Below are 20,713 nucleotides of genomic sequence, written 5' to 3' on the forward strand. Positions count from 1 at the left end.
TCAGAGGATTAAATTCTCTGAGATCTTGTCTTGCTCTGCAAGTACACTAAAAGCTTATTAATGTCTCTAGGCTTAATATATTATACTTATATTATTATCAGACAACAGTCTGTAAACAAGCATAGGTGAAAGTAAGCAATCCAAAATGGAGGAAAGAAAGAAATGCAGTTGGGTTAAATGAATGAGGAGGAAAAGAGCTCTTCTAAAAATATAAAATGTTTCATCACTTTGGGAAAAGAAATGCAGCACTAAGAACATCCATAAATAATCTTGACTTCAAAGTGGAGAATTTAAAAAGTACTTCAGACAAAATATAACCAAAGTCACTGAGAACTCCTTGTGTGTTCCAAGGTACAAATCATGCTGATGTTATATACCAGTGAATTGCCATTGAGACAGAAAACGAGGGAGAGAAAAATATGACAAGCTGCACAAACTATGACATGATCAATAAATCCTTCCTAAAACCATTACCAAAGAGTTCCATGCTATAGTGGGGAAAAGGAAATGCCAAAAAAGTTACAAATCAAGCTGAAACAGAGACTAAAGCAAATCCAGACAGAGGGTTTTAGAAACTGCTGTTAGTTAAAAACAAGAGATCACAAATGGTTCCGCAAAAAAGAGAATTTGGAGAAAGCCATATAATGAAACAAAGATGTCAGTTTGCTCTAGATTCATGAGCTGTGAACTTTCAGAAACATCTTGCCCAGGTAGATCATGTAGTAACTCTTCATCTTCCTTGTGCATAAATTAACTAGCCTGAAGTAGATATCTGATTCTGCAAAATCCAAAAGATGATAGAGGAAAATCAGTTGAAATATATCTGAGATGCTGAAATAGAAAAGGTATTTGGTTTTATACTTATAGTAATTTGGCTGTCTGAGTGCTAAGCATAAACCAATGGGTCAATCAAAGTTTATCATCTGAAACTTCCTGTCTTCAAGGTAAAAATTTCACACCTAACGTGCAAGTCTCATTCAGGCTTTCCACAAAGCACAATACTTGAAAAAATTGCTATTTTATTTGAGTCCTAGATTACCCAGAGAAAAAAATTGTGTAAACATAGATTATGAAGGTGCACAACAAGATCATTGACCCATCGTTTCCTCCTGAAGATGACTTCTCTACCATAGAAGGAAGAAGAGACAATGATGGACTGATACTTATGGAGAAGAAAGGAAAGATGCTCATTGAGTCCTCCCACAATACTGGAAACTCTTTTGAAATGTTCACCTTTAAATGTTCACCTTCAAAACCAAGAGCCTGAGGAACAAAGAAAAGACAGAAGGACTTAGATTATTGCCCGATAAATCACTTTAAAGTTTAAATTTAAAAGAGAAAAATCACAAACCAAGGAAGATGGAAGAACGAGGAATGGGAGAGAACGAAATGAGCCTCAGATTAATTTTAAAATCCTTTTCTCTTCATTATTAGTATGAGAGGAGAAAAGCTTGATAAAATTGTTAAGATTAGAAGAAGGAAAGTGCCTGGGAGCAAATTCTCAGTGGGTATAGACTGTAAATTTATATAAACTAGAGAATGGCAGTATGCTTAACTTTTTTCCACCAGAAGATCAATAACACAAATTTAGGGAACATATGCATAAGGACAAGTTTCATCCCCAGAAATACTGACTCAGTTAATTCACTCAACTAACAAGAAAGGCATATTCATATGATCAATTCTTTCTATAAAGGACAACCAAATGTATAATAATTTGTCCACTGAATATTTACTGACTGCAAAAAAAAGAAAAATTAAGCCATTGAACTTGTGAGCAAACCCTCTGTATTTAAAGTAACATTCTGTAATAGGCCAATGAATAAATTTAAATTTAAATCCAGCACACAAAATTCACACAAAAAGAAATCAATGCTTTAGTTGTTTTTAATAGATTCCAGAATGTACAAACCAGAACTATGAGACCATTGATTAAAATCACTGATATCAACAAATTGTAGGATCAAAAAAAGTCTCCAGAGTAATGGGAGATGGCATCATCTCAAAAAAAACCATACAAAAATCAGGTGATCTAAGCAGATGCCACAACTGGCAAGCTGATATACCTTGCTTGATAGTTATAGTTTTCTGCGGCATCCTCTTAAGCAGAAAAACAGAAGTAGTTGAGATGAAGCTAAGTGATGAATTGGCTGGATTTAGGTCCAAAAGATCACATGTTGGCCAGATTTTCACCTTAAGAACAAGCATTAAATGGCAAAACCCACTGATGGTAAGATTAATTGTTTCCAAGAGAACATTTTACACCTTTTAATCACACTTCACTCTGGAGCGTCTCAAAATGTTATGAAATGCCAAAAAAATAACATGATCAAAAGTTTATGTCAAGGTACAGTACGCACACCTACAGTAAAAACAGACTTGGGTAAGTGCTCCAGTATACAGGGCATCAAACAAGGATGTAGTGTCCCCTTTGCTTTGTTGGCATTGCAATTCATTTCATTATGAGAAAGTATAGCTCAATGGTAAAACACTAAAATATCTAGATTTTACTGATGAATTAGCTCTTCTGAGTGATAGCTTAACCAACATACAAGTAAAGAGAGACACTGCCCTCATTTTTGATTCATGACTATATGTGACAAAAAAAAGAGTTAATGAGAACTTGAGCAACTCCCAACATAACTAGTACTTTGTTAGACAAAAGAATACAAGAAGTGAGTCACCAGTGGAGATTCCAGAAGGAAGTAATGTATCAAGCTGGGAAGATGGCAGCTGCATTTACCAACTTCAATAAGACTCGCTCACTGAAAATGTACAAACTAAAGGCCAGACTATGAACATATATATGTGAAAACTTGAAGTCCATCTAAGGCAAACAAATAACAAGAGGTGCTGTAGCACCTTAGAGACTAGTAAGTTTATTAGATCATGAACTTTTACAGGTAACACCATAGGGTTAGGGTTAGGATAGTCCTAAACCTAACTCATGAAAGCTCATGATCTAATCAATTTTTAGTCTCTAAGTTGCTACAGAACTACTTGTTATGTCTGAAGCAACAGGATGACATGGCTACCTCTATCAAAACAAAAAGCAGTCAAGTAGCACTTTAAAGACTAGCAAAATAATTTATTAGGTGAGCTTTCGTGGGACAGACCCACTACTTCAGACCACAGCCAGACCCTCTCTGTTTCTATGGCTACCTCTCTGAGACCTAAGGTACAGATAGACACTTAAATGCCTTTAAAATATTAGGGCTACGTCTACACTAGGGAAACATTTCAAAATGGCCACGCTAATGACCAAATCGGAAAATACTAATGAGGTGCTGAAATGAATATTCAGAGCCTTCGATCATGCACGGCTCGTCTACATGGGGCCCTTTTCGAAAGGACCCTGCAAATGTTGAAATACCCTGGATTAGGAGGGAGGTGGCAAGTGTAGAAGCAGCCTCAGAGGGGTAAAGTATGAGACTTTACCCAAAGGGCATGCAAAAAGTAGTACAGGATGAGTCTATTTGTGCCTTTATATGACATCTGATGGCATGGGATGGATTCAGATTCAGACAAACTAAAGCTGATTTTAAATGATTTTACTTCATTGCTGAATTACCAATGGCACAAATCTTTTTACTGGCAATACAATTTTACATAATACTGTTATATGCCATATGGCACTTTCCAAAAAGGTTTCAACCTCAAGAGCTAGACAATTAAATGGAAAATAACCATAAGCAGAGAGCTCCATCCGGAAGGTCATCATTAAAGAACATCAAAAGAGCATTATTGGTTTTGAAAAGGTGGACTGTCCCATAGAGACTACGAAGAGGAGGTCAAGAGGGCAAGTAGGCTGCTAATGGATGTAATTGCTATTTTGGACGATGACTCTGGGCTGATAATAGGTTTAATTACTGCCAGATTACCAAACAATGGTTGTAATTAAAACAGGGAATAAAGAAACCGTTCATGAATATTTCTTTGACTTTATGAATGGTTCACAAAACAGGGAAAATGGATGAATTAGGTACAGATTATTAATTTGTCCAGCCCTAGCTAAACCTAGAGAATTGTTCCATTAATTGCAAAGGGTTCAGAGATACAAAGTACATTGCTGCAAAGGCAATGAAGTGAAAATCTTCACCCCTCCAAAGAAAAATTGCCTCTCTACCAGACTAGCAGTTGGTTCCAGGAACAATGCAATGTGTTAAAAAAAACCCTAACATTTAATTTTGAAAGTGAAGGGAATTGAATAGCAATGAATGATAGCTATAAAGGCCCAATCCTGAAGCCTCTAAGAGTTTGGCAGAGGAGAGATTTCTAGCCTGGGCCTTATAACTCTATGATTTAAAAAAAAAACCAAAACCAAAAAACATTAAACTAGTCTGTCATGATCTAGAATGCTGACATTGAAATTTGTGTACCAGCACAAAGAGGAGATGTCTGTTCAGTGGTGCACCGGCAGTGCATGACCATGATGCTAGTAAACAGCTTAGTGGCAATGATTTTTTCCAATAATTTGATTAAATATACTGTGGTAAAGGTGTGCGCACTAACAAGGAACATTGCAGATGGTAATGGGGCCAAACTTAAAGGTGACCACAGACTATTGCACTGTGCTTTCCACTCTGAATCAAATATTGAAAAACACAGATGACAATTCTGCAGTCCACTACATTCAGATCATGTGACTGAGCTTCATTGATGCGTCGTCTGCTTTTTTTTACCCCCTGTGGCCAATGCTGAGGAATGAAGTGGTGTGTATTAAATTGGGTTTTCTGTCTCAGTTCTCAGTTTGCTTTCTAAACCACTGCCTGCCCATAATTGATTACTGCTCTTTAAACGTGCCCATGCCTGCAATGGTATACACTGGTATACAGCAGAGTTCAGAGGTAACAGGCTTTAAAGAAGATCTGAATCAATAACAATATTAATTTTTCCAGATCTAATTGTGCTCTGGAGTACAATAGTTAGGGTGCAGGTACTGTCTACAAAAAAGACTTGGGTAATTTAGTGCCTGTGTACTGATTTGAGCATTCACACAGTCTCAAAATAAATATAGTAATTGGTAAACCATCACGCGTATGACAAATACTACCAACAGTTTAACCCAAATATAAGGGAGACAAACAGCTGATTATGTAAGCAAATGATTTTAATTTTCTTTTCTTTTCATACAGTATTTTCACCTGACAGCAGATGCATATGTGACTCTTACATTGACCACAGAGTCACACTTAAAATGCTCCAGCCCAAGTCATGTCTGGCCCTTCCACAGGCACACATCAGCTCTTTCTACATATGCCACTTTCTCTGAAAGTGGCATGCTAATAAATGGACCAAATATGCTAATGAGGTGCAGATGTAAATTCCTGGCACCTCATTAGCATAAGGTCGTATGATTTGGAGTCCAGAAGAAGCTTTTCCAGACTCCAAAACAACATGTAGAGGCGTGGCCCTTGGACGATCTTCCAAAAGGAAAATTTTCAGGAAGAAGGGGCCTCCAGAAGGAGGATTTTCTTCCGGAAGGTCCCCCATGGGCCGCACCTCTACACGTTGTTTTGGAGTCTGGAAGAGCTTCTTCTGGACTACAAACCATGTGGCCCTATGCTAATGAGGAGCCGTGAATTTACATCAGCTCCTCCTTGGCATATTTCAGGCTGTTTATTAGCATTCCACTTTTGGAGAAAGTGGCATGTACAGAAATGGCTTTCAGGAGGCAGAAGAGGGGGTCATGCCTCAGTAATTTTGTGGCCTGCCCAAGGCACAGTTAAAATTACTGTCTGCCGTGCTTGACTCCTTGGGGATTGTCAACCTTCCTGAATTCTCCTGGAGTCTCCAGGAATGAAAGATTAATATTTAATTAAAGATAATCTCATGTGATTAAACCTCCACAAAGTTGGCAACCTTCTGACAATCAGTACCAGCCTGTGGAGTGGGTCTGGCTCATCTTGGAAGGGGTGTTGCAGTCTGCACCTCTCCTATTCCTGGGTGTGATGGAGAGCTCAAGGTGGGCCCATGGCTCCTGTATTTTCTTTTCCTAACAAGAAGGTAGCCACTGACTGACTTTTTTGGCTGATGGAGTGCTTCCTGGGCCTCAGCTAACAGTACTTGTGTTATTGTGAGTTCTCTCTTAGTCACCACTGCTTTTTTCTTCTTTTAATACAAAAGCTAACATGGTCTTGGGCCACATGGGACCATTTTAAATCAAGGAGCAGATTCAGCTGCTGGTTTCTGGCATCAGTGGGGGAAGAAAGAGGATAAGGCTATCTTGTGTCCACACCCTAAGCACCAGCAGAGGGATGAGGTAGCATGGTGGGCACAAGAATGGAATGAAAGAAGATGCTCTATTTTATTAACTGTCTCCTTCCTAAGTAGCATCAGCCTCACTCTGTGTGGGGATGTAAGAGCATGAATACTATTGATAAGGAGAAGGGGAAAGGAACGCACCATGTAAGGTGAGGGAAGGGACATAGATATGTCAATAGTGACTGGGGCAAGTTAGTAACATTGATTCACCCTGCTAAGAAAAGGAAATCTTACTAAATATTTTAGATGTGAATGTCTGTCAGACCGTCCATCCTTCTGTGAGTCCACTTGTTCAAGAATCTCTCCGAAATTTTGCATGCAGGTTCCTCTTATCATATCTTAGAACAAGGTCAAGGTTTGGTTGTGGCAGGGTAATGGGATGTGCACGGAATGCAATTGTTTCATATCAAACAGAAAAGGAGGAGTGTGATGGCAGGGACAGCTGTACTTAGGCACAATGACAGAGGGGCAGAATGAGCAGTGTTGTTTATGGATAGTCAGCTGTTGATTATCCCTGGGGAGGGAGAGAAGCCCATGGCCAATCTCACCCCCTACCCTGAGCTTCCCCTCCTCCCCAACCCCTGCCCTGACTTCTGCGTCCCCCCCCGAGTACCTCCTCAAACCCACCCCTAACTCCTATACCCCCACAGACCTGCCCTGAGCCCCCACATCCCCAAGCCCCAGCCCTGACTCCTGCAACCCCCACACCACCAGACCCCAACCTTAACATATCTGAGCAATACTGGATATGTCTTCTAGTCACATATAAAGGAAACACAGCGCTGATGCTGCTGTAAGCCACCTTGTATCCCCTATCTGTCTCTCCAGCTAGTTCTCATCTCTGCGGGACAGCCTCCAGGAAACCATGGCACTCCCTTAAAGCTGCATTATGTGTAAAATATTATACTGTCAAAGCTCAATAGTTTCTATCAAAGCAAACTTCAGGAGCTGGCAAGCAAGCATGCAAAAAGGAGAAATGAAAGTGTTGAACTTTAGAGAACAGGGAAAGAGAGTTATGTAAAGGTGCCAAATAGAATAATATATCATCCTGCATGTAGTAATTGGCTTATCTATCTATAGACTCTTCACCTTCAGGGTCATGGTCTCCCATCAAGGACCATGTATTATTTAATAGGAGTTATGAGTGTGTATCAAGAGGATACAAAGAAAGCACTATTTTAAATAGAACAAAACTGTACAATCAATTCAGGGCTTGATACGTACTGTGCTGTACGATAATTGTTCAATCAATGTATAAGGCCACTACCAAAGGAAACACAGCTTTGCTTCTTCTGAAAAAGGAATGGCCTTAGGAAGAGTGAAAGGTGTAAGTGGCCTCTGATGTTATGCTGTCTGGTATCTACTGATGTCTGATACCTACTGAGACGTAACTATTTAAGTATTAAACCTTTTCATATTTTAAATCTTCTTTGCTAACTAAGCTCTAATTCTTTTCTTAATAACCACAGCCTTATGCCAAATGACAATTTCTGCCGTATTTGACGCACAATCCAACTATCCTGAAATACTTGATTAAATATCTGTCCATTTCTTCTTTCAGTTTATCTCACTCACATCCTTAAAAGCCAATTAAACAATTGTTTCTCTCAAAGACTTTTTGTATGAGTAACATCAGCTTGGTTAGCCATATAACTGAACTGTCTCTATGCAAACTCCCTTTTGTGTGTGCCCCAACCTCAGTCTGAAGGAGGCACTGGGAATGGAGTATGGGTAGTATTGTTTATGGATAGTCAGCTGTTAACCTCTCAGCAAATAACACTAGGAAATGTGCTCTTCCTTGCAGGCATCACTTCCCCCCGCCAGGGAACTTGATTGAAACGCTCTGTCCCCTTTAATGTAGATCACAGCTCAACTGTCGGCTGGAAGGAAATTTCAGTATTTGGTTGGGTCCAGTTAGAACCAGTGGCTGAGAAGTGAATGTCCCAAAAGTCCAGGAACCCCAATTCTTCCAGTCTTGAGGAATTTATCATAGTATACTTTTCTCTGATTTTAAAGCGAGAATGTACTGAGAGCCACGATTGCTTAGGAGTTTTGTTGTTCATTTGCTTGGACTCTTCCATAGCAATGAGTATTAAGCCTCATGAAAACTGTTCTTTGGCAGTCAGTGTATTAACAGATGTTTAGTTTTGTGTGTGGATGTGTGACTTTTCTCCTGTGTTAAGAGGTATGGGGAAGAAAATAACTAGATGCTAAAACCAGATTAGCTTTAGCTGTTAGTGCTTCGAAAGCCTCCTGTATTTCTATGCTTTGACATAAATCTCTGATACAGTTTTATGTTTGCTCATCACTGTCTGTGCAGGAGGTACCTCACAAGACACAAAATAAAAATTGTCCTTGCTCCCAAAGAGTCTGAGAGACACACCCAAGGCAGTACGCTAGTGTTGGCTGCTCCCAAAGTAGGAGGGAGAATGGTAGGTCCTGAAGCCCTCCTTGCTTCTTATTGTCCCCTTATAAGTTTGACCATATTTTTCAAACAAAAACCACAAAGGGTTTTGGTGTGAGCTGAAAAACCTACTGGCATAGTGGAAAAACGACAACCCACCCCCTCGTTTTTGACTTGAGAGAACCCAGGATGTTAAACTGAAATTCTTTGATAGATCACTAGGTGGTGTGTAGTGTGTAAAGTGTGAAAGCTCTACAGAGAGAGAGGGCAGTGGAGAGTCTGTAATGAATGGTTTGCAATACAGAAGTGTCTGAGTTAATTAATTGCCTTATCTTTATTTATTACACAACATCAGCCTCTATTATAGCAGTACTTGCAAATGACTTACTAGAGCTGCGTCTACACGTGCACGCTACTTCGAAGTAGCGGCACCAACTTCGAAATAGCGCCCATCGCGTCTACACGCGTCGGGCGCTATTTCGAAGTTAACTTCGACGTTAGGCGGCGAGACGTCGAAGTCGCTAACCTCATGAGGAGATAGGAATAGCGCCCTACTTCAACGTTCAACGTCGAAGTAGGGACCGTGTAGACGATCCGCGTCCCGCAACGTCGAAATTGCTGGGTCCTCCATGGCGGCCATCAGCTGGGGGGTTGAGAAATGCTCTCTCTCCAGCCCCTGCGGGGCTCTATGGTCACCGTGGGCAGCAGCCCTTAGCCCAGGGCTTCTGGCTGCTTCTGTGGCAGCTGGGGATCTATGCTGCAGGCACAGGTTCTGCAACCAGTTGTCAGCTCTGTGTATCTTGTGTTGTTTAGTGCGACTGTGTCTGGGAGGGGCTCTTTAAGGGAGCGGCTGGCTGTTGAGTCCGCCCTGTGACCCTGTCTGCAGCTGTGCCTGGCATCCCTATTTCGATGTGTGCTACTTTGACGTGTAGACGTTCCCTCGCTGCGCCTATTTCGATGTTGAGCTGAGCAACGTTGAAGTTGAACATCGACGTTGCCGGCCCTGGAGGACGTGTAGACATTATTCATCGAAATAGACTATTTCGATGTTGGCTGCACGTGTAGACGTAGCCTAGAGGTTCTGAAGTGATTGGAATGTATGTAAATATGTTCCCCGCTTTAGACAGAACCACACATGTAATACACCTTCAAAATGTGTTGAGTTTTATTAAAAATGATGGATTTTTTTCTTTCTCTTGATATAAAAAGGCTTTTTTGAAGTGCTTCCCTGTGGTGACATCCCTAGGCGCTACAGAAGCAGACACAAACTTCTCTAAAATAATTGCATGGTGTCTGAGTCATCAAATGAGTACTTGGTGCATACGGTTGAAGGGACATAGTCTAATTTATACCTTGTCCTACATTCAACATCCCAAGTTCTCTGCCTGTCATAAAGGAAAAAGGAATTACTGGGCTGTAGCTGATCAGATGGAATTGAGAAAAAATAAATTAATATCCTTCTGACTCGTGCTGCTATGCCAAGCATTATTTAAGGTTGAAAACACTGATGGACTTACAGAGTTCTCAAAAATCTGTGATAAAGCACAATATTTACTGTTTCCAAACCCAAATTGTATGTTTGAAGATGAGAGGAGTCCATTTTAATGTTCTTGAAGTCCCTGTTTTCAGGCATGTCTTAGCATTTTGGGAGTATAGATTTCACATGAGTACCCTACAGCATGTAAAAACCCCCAAGAGTGATCCTTAAATGTGCACAGCATAACATTCTGAAATCCAGACCATTAAGGAAATGTGTCACTACTTGTCCTGCAACCAGGGGTGCACCGTAATGCTTTGCTTCTGTAGCTCCCAACCTGGGCTTCTCACAAACAGTCTGCAGGTTATATCCAGAATGTCTGTGCATAGCCATAGGTCTGGTCCAGTAAGACTGACTGCAGCAGCCTGAGAACAGACACCGGGAACACTCTGGCTGCCTGCAGGTTTGCTTACTCCTGACAGGGTGACCCACAATAGACTCCCAGTCCTAGATTTTCCCCCAAACACATGTGCTTTGCACATTCCAGACCTCACCCATAAAATCCAGATATACTGGGTCCATTGTCACTCTGACAAAAACAAGATAGGACATTTTGCCACTTTAAATGAAATTATTCACATAGTTCACAACGCTGGATTAATTTCTGACTAAAGAATAGAACAAGTGTATGTAATTACAAAAAGAGAGTGAGTTCAAGTAATGATGCCTTAAAATCAGAAATGGTGATGAGAAAAATAAAGAGAAAACACTTTCTAAACATAACAAACTAGACTTAAAATGCGTTTCACTGAGTAGCCCCTGACACCAAGGATGGTGCTTGGTCCTGCCAAGAGGGCAGGGGACTGGACTCAATGACCTCTTGAGGTCCCTTCCAGCTCGATAATATATGATATATGATAAAGTTATTTCCAGCTAAGAATAGAGAGATATCAGATCTGATGAGAATGAGGTTTCGTGCTGCTGTCTGCTAAGATCAGATCTGTTCATTCCTGTCCCACTTCCTTGCCAAGAAATAGCCACTTGATAGGTGATGGCACATTAGCCTTGACACCTGTGTCAACTTGACCTAAGTCTTTGAGAAACAGGTTTACCTACTCCCCAGCCTTGTCTGGTAAACACACGAGTCACTATTTTAGTTTATAGTCACAGAGAGGTAGCTCTGTTAGTCTGTATTTTCACAAGTGAAAAAAGCAGTCCTGTAGCACTTTAAAGACTAACAAAATGATTTATTAGGTGATGAGCTTTCTTGGGAGAAACCCACTTCTTCAGATCAGAATTTTCCAAATCTGAAGAAGTGGGTCTGTCCCATGAATGCTTATCACCTAACACATTATTTTGTTCGTCTTTAAAGTGCCACAGGACTGCTTTTCTATTTTAGCTTATGTCCATGTGTGTTACGTATAATTTTTCACATGTATTTTATCACATTACTGACCAACAAGTTAATTTCAGCTGATACCCCACAAGAGCTATGTCTACACTGGGATGCTACGTCGAAATAGCTTATTTCACTGTAGCGAAATCGAAATAAAATATTTCGATGCGTAGCATCCACACATCCTCCAGGGCTGGTGCTGTTGACATTCAGCGTCGACGTAGGAAAGCGCTACATTGAAATGGCCCCTCAGGGGAGTGTCTACACACAAAAGCAGCCCCAATTGGAATAAGGGGGCTAGGAAAGCCTGAGGACAGGGTCACAGGGTGGACTAGCCCTTCCGGGGCTACAGCAAGTCACTCCCTTAAAGGGCCCCTCCCAGACAGACTCAGCCTGCACAGCACGAGGTCCACAGAGCCAACAACAGGTTGCAGACCCCATGCACACAGCATGGACCCCCAGCTACAGCAGCAGCAGCAGCAGCAGCAGCCAGGAGCCCTCAGGGCCGTATCCGAGGCAGGGGCCGCCCTGCTTGACGCTGTGGAGGAAGCTGCCCAGCACCTCCTGGAAGACAAGCTCTCCTCCTAGGTGGATGAAGGAGCTGCCCCAGACCATCATGGGGTCCTCCCATCCCCCACCACTGGGTGTGCCACTGGCTATGGAGGTACCCCACCAGCCCAGACTGGTGGGAGCGCTTGGTCCTCAAGGAGTGGGGCAATGACCACTGGCTCTGGCATTTCTGGATGAGCCAGCAAACATTGCTCAAGCTCTGCCAGTGGCTCACCCCTGCCCTGCAGCACCAGGACACCTTTGTGCAGTGTGCCCTCACCGTCAAGAAACGGGTCAGCACGGTTGTCTGGAAGCTGGTCACTCCAGACAGCTACCAATCCATAGGACAACAGTTCGGTGTGGGCAAGACCACCATTGGGTCTGTCATTATGGAGGTAAGGAGGCCCAGGAGGGGATCCCGGGGGGCGGGTGAAGGGGATGGAGGGAGCCTGGGGGAGGGGGGAGCCTGGGAGGGGGCTGCGGGAGGGGAGTGCCTGAGGGGTGGGATGGGAGCCCGGGGGCAGCTCGGAGGGGAGGCCAGGTACACCCTGGACGTCCCTCATGGGTGCTCATGTCCTCCACCCGCGGGTGGTCCTTATGCTGCGGCTTGGGGACCTGGATGCAGCCATTGTGGGGTTTGCCAGCATGGGGTTCCCCAATTGCTTCTGAGCACTGGATGGGAGCCACATCCCCATCCACACCCCGGAGCACAGCGGAGGACGCTTCCTGAACAGGAAGGGCTACCACTAAATGGTTCTCCAGGCCATGGTGGACAGTCGGGGCTGCTTCCAGGACATATATGTTGGCTGACTTGGCAGCTCCCACGACACCTGCGTTTGTAGGAACTCAGGCCTCTGCCGCCAGCTGGAGTGGGGACCTACATCTCCCAGAGGGAGATCCCTCTGGGCGACACCACCGTGCCCCTCTGCCACATGGCAGATGCGGCATACCCACTCCAGCCCTGGCTTATGCGTCCCTACAAGGACCACCTCGGCGCTAGACAGGAGGGGTTCAACACCCACCTGAACCATGTGCATGAGGTGGTCGAGCGGACTTTCGGATGCCTCAAAGGCCGCTGGAGGTGCCTCCTCACCCACCTGGATGCAGGGCTCCCCAGTATCCCCTAAGTTGTGGGTGCGTGCTGCACACTGCAGAACCTGGTGGAGAGCAAGGGGGAGGCCTTCGTGCAGGGCTGGGCTGTGCAGGCTGGCATGGCCTACCCCCAGCCAGCTGCCACCCCGAGCTGCCAAGCCAACCACAAGGGGATCTGGGTCTGGGAGGCCCAGAGGTCCCATTTTGACCAGGCTGTGGGGTGATCGCTGGCGGGGCCATCCCAGTGGCCCACTCACTGATCCCCCACCACCCAAAACACACTACTGCCCCCACATCCACACTACTGTGCCCTGAGAGCACACGACACAAGTTTTTGTTTTAAAAATAAACCCAAACATGATTGAAACCAACAAAAATGATGAATATTTTTAACAGGGACAGGGTGACTATGTACATTGGGGGGGGCAGCTTTTTAAGGGGGGGACATGACAACTATGTACAATGAGGAGGGAAATATGTACAAAGGAGGGGGGGCCCAGTCCATGGCCCCCTTCCCTACTGTCCAGCACTCAGCGTGGGGGGGGGTGCGACCCACGCCTGCGCCGGAGGCCCCATCAAGAGGCCGGGAGGACTGGCAGGTATGGCTGGACTGGCTCCTGAGCCCCGCGGTCCTTCTCCTCTGCAGGCTCCAGGGAAGGTGGAGGGCGGCTGGGAGGGATGGTGGCCAGAGCAGCTGGCGGTGGCATCTGATCGGCGATCCACTCGAAGGTCTTCATGAAGGATCCCCAAGCCTCCTGGCGCCAGGCCAGTGCTCGCTCCTGCAAGTGGAGCTGGAGATCCTCCACTTGCAGGCGGTGCTCTGACACCTCCACTTGGCACTGGAGGGTGGCAAGGAGATGGGGGTCAGCGGCCGCCCAAGGCTGGCTCTGGCGGTGGCAGGCTCATCCCGGGGCTGGTCCCTGCTCTGTTACCTAGCTGCCACTGCATAACGTCAGATGGTGCAGCTGCAGAAAGAGTAGGGAAGAGCGAGGACAGCCATTAGTCTGGGCCCTGACCCATGGCCCATGCCCCCCACCCCTCTGCTGCTGGGTCCCTGTTCCCTGTCCCCCAAGATGATGATGGGTGTGGTGTCCCCCCTGTGGGTGACCCCCTTTGGGAGTTCTGTGCACCCCTACCCTCAGGATGGGGTGTGGTGCTGTCCTGGGGGGCAGGTGCTGATGGGCTCTGGGATCCATGCCACTGCTGCCCCAGGACCATGGTCTGGCTGGGCCATGGTGGGCCAGGGTAAGCTGGGTGTGTGTGGGGGCCCTGGTTGTGTCCCTTGCCCCTGCCCCTTAACCCAGGGGTTTATGCCTGGGGTACATACCTGATGGTCCACTCCCATGGTTGGGGGACACCTGGTGGGCAGATGCTGGCTGGCTGGCTTCCATGGGTGCTGGGTGCGGGATCAGGGTGTCTGGCGGGCATGCAGGCTATGCATGTGTCTGTGCTGCTGCCTGCACACTCTCAGCTTCCTGCCACAGGAAAATCCAGGGGGTGGAGTTTTAAGGGCTGCTGAATGCGGGGACCATAGAGCCCTGCAGGGGCTGGACAGAGCATCTCTCAACCCCTCAGCTGATGGCTGCCATGGAGGACCCTGCTATTTTGATGTAGTGGGACACAGATAGTCTACACATTCCCAACTTTGACATTGGACGTTGAAGTAGGGTGCTATTCCCATCTTCTGATGGCGATAGTGATTTCAAGTTCTCGCTGCCTTACATTGATTTCAACTCCGAAATAGTGCACAGTGCGTGTAGATGTGCCACGTGCTATCTCAAAGCTGGGCTGGCTATTTCGAAATATCCGGCTAGTGTGGACGTGGCAAAGGTGTATTTGTACAAAGATCATAGCAGTAGCCTGTTGGGTCTGATGGCAAGGGTGCATTCTATTACAAACAGAAGGTATCTTATTTTTCTGCAGCCATAGGTTTTCCATGCTTAATTTTCAGTTTAATTTTTTCAAGAATCCACAACATGCAGAGCTCATTTCTGCAAAGGCAAATAATAAGGCAAGGTGTAATCAGCTTTGCACCTTGCTGGTAAAAAGTGAACCGGGGTTTTTCCCAATTTTTAAATCAATCATCTAAACGTACACACAGTCTTCAAAGGACTCCAATCATCCTTCCTTTGAAATCAGATGGGATTTCTGTGCTGTACTTAAGATCTAGCCCAGTCTTTGTGTGAAAATATCAGGGACTTGTACGCTGCAGAGCCAATAAACACTCTTCATTTGGCGGAAAGTTGCAGTGTGATAAATGGACTTCACATCGAGCGGAGAAGTGATCAAAAAGATTCATAATAGTCAGACAGTTATTGGATCTCTTTATATAAACATGTTTGTTTAAAGAGTGAGCAGCCTACATTAAAAAAAAGACAAAAAACACAGTTGTTGCTAGGTAGCTGGTTGCCAAAAACAAAGCCTTTTTTATCCTGTTGCAATAACAAATCAAAAAGTTACATAAATCCACTGAAGTTAGTGGAACTAGTCATGTGAGTAACTGCTCACCAACATGAGTAATGATTTACAAAATTGGCTCTTCATGTATTCAAACACTGATTAATTCATTTACATGAAAAGAAAAGTTACTCACCGTAGTAACGGTGGTTCTTCGAGATGTGTCCCCGTGGGTGCTCCACAATAGGTGTCGGGCTTGCCCGGTGCCGCAGATCGGATCTTCCAAGCAGTTTCTGCCGGACCGCGCATGCGCCGGCGTGCGCCGCTCCCTTGCGCGCTCCTGGCCATGTGCGCGATCCGGTCCCCGCCGGTTCCTCGACCAACCGCCTCGGGTGCCCCTGCAAAACACTAACAGAGATCCGAAGCGGGGAGGATGGGCGGGTAGTGGAGCACCCACGGGGACACATCTCGAAGAACCACCGTTACTACGGTGAGTAACTTTTCTTTCTTCTTCGAGTGTCCCTGTGGGTGCTCCACAATAGGTGACTACCCAGCAGTAACCCAAGATAGGAGGTGGGTAATCGGATTATGTGCAGCTTGTCCCCGAGAGGACCGCTGCAGAGAGACGGGTATCCTCTTGGAATACCCTGTGAAGGGCGTAATGTTTGGCGAAGGTGTCGTAGGATGACCAGGTCGCCGCTCTGCAAATGTCTTTTAACGCAACGCCCTTGAAAAACGCCCTTGATGCCGCCACCGCCCTAGTAGAATGAGCCCTGGGAGTGGCCGATAAAGGAGTCTTTTTGAGCTCGTAGCACATTTTTATGCAGGATACAATGTGCTGTGAGATTCTCTGCGAGGAGAGACCTTCTCCTTTCGATTTGGGAGCGAGGGAGACTAGGAGTCTATCCGTTTTCCGGAAGGACTTGGTCCTGTCTACGTAGAAGGCTAGCGCCCTCCTCACGTCCAGGAGGTGTAGGCGCGCCTCTTCGTTGGAGTTATGAGGCTTTGGATAAAACGAGGGTAGAACAATAGGTTCGTTAATGTGAAACTCGGAAGAAACTTTGGGAACAAAGGCTGGATGCAGCCGTATGGTTACCGCCTCCTTGGAAAAAACAGTGCAGGGTGGCGTTGCCATGACTGCCGCGAGCTCGCTCACCCTACGAGCTGACGTGATTGCAAGAAGAAAGGTCGTCTTTACTGTAAGGAGGCGGAGGGGAACCGTGGCCAAGGGCTCGAACGGTGGTCCCATTAGCGTGGTAAGCACCAGGTCCAAGTTCCACGAAGGTGGAATCGGTTTCCGAGGGGGGTATAGGTTTACCAACCCGTTGAGGAACCTGGTAACCATAGGGTGGGCGAACACCGTGTGCCCTTCCTCCTCATGTCTGAACGCCGAGATGGCGGCAAGGTGGACCTTCAACGAGGATAGCGAGAGTCCTCCTCTCTTGAGGTCCAGTAAATACTCTAGTATTGTAGGTATATGCACCAAAAGGGGGGCCAGCTGTTTGGTAGAACACCAAGCCGTGAAGCGAGTCCATTTTTGCTTGTAGGTCTTCCCGGTGGAAGTCCTCCTGCTACTTTCTAGGACTTGCTGTACTTCCACTGTGCATGTGCTCTCTAGGGAGCTGAGCCATGGATTAACCACGCTTGCAGTCGCAGGCTTTGGGGGTGCGGGTGCACTATGGACCCCTGGGCTTGCGTGAGCAGATCCGGCGCCACCGGAAGAGGCATCGGTGGACGGTCCGACATGCGCAGGAGTAGGGGGAACCATTGTTGTCGATCCCACGTTGGGACTATCAGGATCATCCGGGCCCTTTCCCTCCTGGCTTTCTGCAAGACTTTGTGGATCAGCACTGTGGGAGGAAACGCATAAAGCAGGGGGCCCCTCCACGGGATCGCGAATGCGTCCCCCAGGGACCCTCATCCCAGTCCTGCCCTGGAGCAGAATCGTGGGCACTTCTTGTTGTGCTGAGTGGCAAACAGGTCTATTTGGGGAAAACCCCATGCGTGGAAAATCGGCCGTAGCAGATCGGGACGGATCTGCCACTCGTGTGTGAGTGCAAAATGCCTGCTCAGCTGGTCTGCCTTCACATTGTGCGCACCCGGCAAGTATGAGGCTTTCAAGATTATATTGTTGGCGATGCACCAGTTCCATAAGCGGATTGCTTCCGCGCATAAGGCACGGGATCGAGCTCCTCCTTGCCTGTTTATATAAAACATGGTGGAGGTATTGTCTGTACTGATCCCGATGACTTTGCCTTGTATGTGGTCTCAAAAGTGTCTGCAGGCGTTGAACACTGCTCTGAGCTCCAGTATATTTATGTGTAGTGACTGTTCCGTGGGTGACCACAGTCCTTGAGTCACCTCTTCGCCCATGTGCGCTCCCCACCCTATGAGGGAGGCATCTGTAGTGAGAAAAACCGATATTTGCGGCTGGTGGAAGGGTACCCCTGTTAGGAGGTTCCTGGGGTTTACCCACCATTGTAGGGATTTGCGCACCCCGGCTGTGGGCGACACCACCCTGTGAACGGTGTGTACTGCCGGTTTGTATACACTCACCAGCCAGTGCTGCATGCTGCGCATGTGTAACCTGGCGTTCTGTACTACGAACGTCGCCGCTGCCATGTGGCTCAGCAGCTGCAAGCACGTCAAGACCGACACCGTAGGGCTGAAGGTGATGACCTGCACGAGGGAACCGATGGCCCGAAAGCGAGCCTCTGGTAGATATACTCTCGCTGTAACCGAGTTTATGCAAGCCCCTATGAACTCTATGTCCTGTGTGGGGTCTATTTTCGATTTTGCCAGATTGATAACCAGGCCGAGTGAAGAGAACGTGTTTGCTGTGACGCGTATCATGCGCAGAACCTCCCCCTTCGAGGCCCCTTTGAGCAGGCAGTCTTCCAGATACGGGAAAATAAATACCCCCTGTCTGTGCAGGTAGGCTGACACCACTGCCAAGGTCTTGGTGAAGACTCTGGGGGCCGAGGAGAGGCCAAACGGTAGGACCTTGTATTGGAAGTGTTCGTTGCCTACCATGAACCGGAGGAATCGCCGGTGAGCCGGATGGATAGTTATGTGGAAGTACGCGTCTTGTAAATCGAGGGCTGCGAACCAGTCTCCATCGTCCAGTGCTGTAAGGATGGAGGCGATTGTGGTCATCCGAAAACATTGCTTGCGCAGGTACCTGTTGAGGCCGCGAAGGTCTAAGATGGGCCTCCAGCCTCCTGTCTTTTTCTCCGTGAGGAAGTACCTGGAGTAGAACCCTTTCCCTTGCAGTTGCTCCGGCACTCTTTCCACTGCCCCTATGAGCATGAGATGGTCCACCTCCTGCCTGAGCCCCACTACATGGGAGGCCTCCTGGAGGTGGGGCTTGGGTGGAGGTCGTGACGGTGGGAGCGACTGGAAGGGGATGGCGTACCCCATGGCTATGATCTCCAGCACCCATTTGTCTGTGGTGATCCTTTGCCACTGGTCGTAGAATGGTCGGAGGCGATGGTGGAATAGTTGCTTTGGATGACCTTGTGCGATGGTAGTGATGGCGCAGCCCTGGATCTGTATGTCAAACTTGTGGCCTTTGGCCCCGCCCCGAGGACGCACGGCTCTGTTGTGAATGTCGCCTGGGAGTTCTGTACTGCTGGTGCTGTTGAAGTCGCCCTTGCTCGTAACCCCTGTGGTACTGGGGGCGCTGTTGCTGGTACTGGTACCGTCTTTGTTGAGGTTAGTACCTTTTCTTTGTGTATGGAGGGGCGTTGCTGTGGAACGTGCTGCTGTGTCCGCAACGTCCAGGGCGATCTGAACTCCTGTCCTCGAGGCCGCGTAGCCTTCTTGCACTATGGCCTTGAGCACCGGCTTTTTGTCCTCTGGAAGCGAGTCCATGAGGGAGGTTAACCTGGAATAGTTGTCGAAATTATGGTTCGCTAAGTGTGCTGCGTAATTTGCCATTCGCAACGTTAAAGTGGAGGAGGAGTAGACCTTTCTGCCGAACAGCTCTAGCTTCTTGGCATCTTTGTCTGTCCCCCTGTCCTGAATTGAGATGTCTTTGATCTTTGTTGCGACGACTCCACCACCAAGGAATTTGGCTGTGGGTGGCTGAACAGGAACTCCATGCCCTTCGCCGGCACAAAGTATTTCTTATCCGCTCTCTTTTGGACAGGCGGAATAGTCGCAGGGGTCTGCCATATCGTAGTGGCGGACTCTAAGATCGCTTCATCAAGCGGTATTGCTACTCTGGAGGAGGCCGGAGGTCTCAAATTTTTGAGGAGTTTATGGTGTTTCTCTTGCACCTCTGCTGTCTGGATGCCTTGCGTGAAGGCCACCCTCTTAAACAGCTCTTGAAACTGTTTGAGATCGTCCGGAGGATGGACGTCCCCCGGGGCCTTAGCCTCGTCCGGGGAGGAGAGCGAGGAACCGCTGGGGTACGTCTCTCTGGACCCTTCCGGTTCCTGCTGGTGATGGTACACCCTCTCGCTAGAGGTTTGCGAGGGAAAATCTCGGGGTTCCATAACCAGTCCCCCCTGAGATGCTTGAGTCTCTGTCCCCGGTCGCAATTGCCCTCGGGGGTATGAGATCGTCTGTGGGGATCTTTCCCTAGTAGATTGCCGGTGGTGTCTATGCCCCGCGTGGTAGGGGCGACCATGGCAGTATAGGCACTGTTCTTGGAAAGGTGACCTAGACCACTCCCTTGGTGCATACCCTCTGCGTCTGGGGGAGGGAGATCGTCGAAACACTGGAGAGAGCGATTTTGCATAATAGTCCAGCGGTTCAAACCCCAGGAAGGGTGAAGGTGGTCCCAGCCAGGGTGAGGCTGGTTGCAAAAATGGAGAAGGGGGCTCCGGGTAGGCTAGGGGGGACCCCTGCCTTCTGGTTGGAGTCTGCAACATAAGCGGAGGGCTGTGAGAAAGCAACTCCACAGCCCTGTCCGGAGAGGGGCTGCAATGCCTCCTCTTGTGTGCAGCCTTCCCCCTCCCTGGAGGAGGTAACTCCGCCCCCTGACGCACAGGGGATCCCGGCCCCGTCCGCACCGTGCTCGGCACGCTCGAAGGCGGTGCCGCACGTGCGGTGTCCTTCGGTGCCTGCAGGCTGCGTGCCTGCGCGCTCTACACCGCCGGTTCCCCGGGGGTCGGTGCCGCTGCCTGCG

This window comes from Carettochelys insculpta, chromosome 2 (assembly GCF_033958435.1).
Source record: "Carettochelys insculpta isolate YL-2023 chromosome 2, ASM3395843v1, whole genome shotgun sequence".
Classification (NCBI taxonomy): domain Eukaryota; kingdom Metazoa; phylum Chordata; order Testudines; family Carettochelyidae; genus Carettochelys; species Carettochelys insculpta.